General features: G+C 33.7%; 1 protein-coding gene across 1 annotated transcript in view; it reads left to right on the top strand.

The window, feature by feature from the left end:
- Positions 1 to 918, top strand: part of MALRD1 (MAM and LDL receptor class A domain containing 1) — a 1,127,868-nt gene that overhangs the window by 733,336 nt on the left and 393,614 nt on the right. The window lies entirely within an intron of this gene.

Raw genomic sequence — 918 nt, forward strand, 5'->3', positions numbered from 1 at the left:
TTTTCACATATGTTCTCACTTAATGTTCATATGATCTCTATTATTTATTTGTTGTTCTTGTTGTGAAGTGCCATGGAGTCAATTCTGACCCATAGAGGCCCTCCAAGGAGCAGCTCTTGAGCTTGAACCAACAACCTTGCAGTTCAAATGACTTTGCATTCTGGCACATTAACCCACATTTAGGTACTCCAATATCCCATTTCCCAGATCAGGAGTCTGAGGTTCAGAAAGGCTAGCATTTACCAAACCACACATTTGTAGCATAGCCAATGCAGAGACTATAAGGTTTGTTTTTTTTTAAAGGATTGTAAGGTTGGAATATTATTTTTTTACAGCTAAATTGTTTTTAAATAATGATACATTAAATATTTACCTTGAGTTCTTGTTTCAGTAATCATCTTCTCTTCACAGTAAATATACCAAATTCTTTTTAAATTTTCATTTGAAAATAATACATACAAAGTACTATGTGATTAATTTTTTATACATTCTGGCAAACATAGAAAAGTTCAAAACAAGGGTCAAGGAAAAGATTATGCAGTGATTAGATTTGTTTGTATTTATTTTATGCAGAAAAACATAACTTGATCATTGTTTGACCCTGAAGTTTACACATAAATTGAAAATTATGTAACAGGGTCCTGTAGTGACCTAACTATATAACTAATAGACTAGAGGGGCTAATTAAAGTTCTGAGTCACATTACTCTGCTTTTCACAATATTCCATTCTTCATTAATGTCATTAATGGTATCAATGTCATTATTATAGACTTTCCTTTTTTTCCTTCCAGTCAGTTCCAACTAATAGTGACCCTGCATAGGGTTTCCAAGGAGCAGCTGGTAAGTTTGCCCTGCCAGTGTTGCAGTTCAAACCAACCTTGTGGTTGAATAATTATCCTACAGCATCATACCAGTAC

This window comes from Chrysochloris asiatica, unplaced genomic scaffold (assembly GCF_000296735.1).
Source record: "Chrysochloris asiatica unplaced genomic scaffold, ChrAsi1.0 scaffold00137, whole genome shotgun sequence".
NCBI lineage: Eukaryota > Metazoa > Chordata > Mammalia > Afrosoricida > Chrysochloridae > Chrysochloris > Chrysochloris asiatica.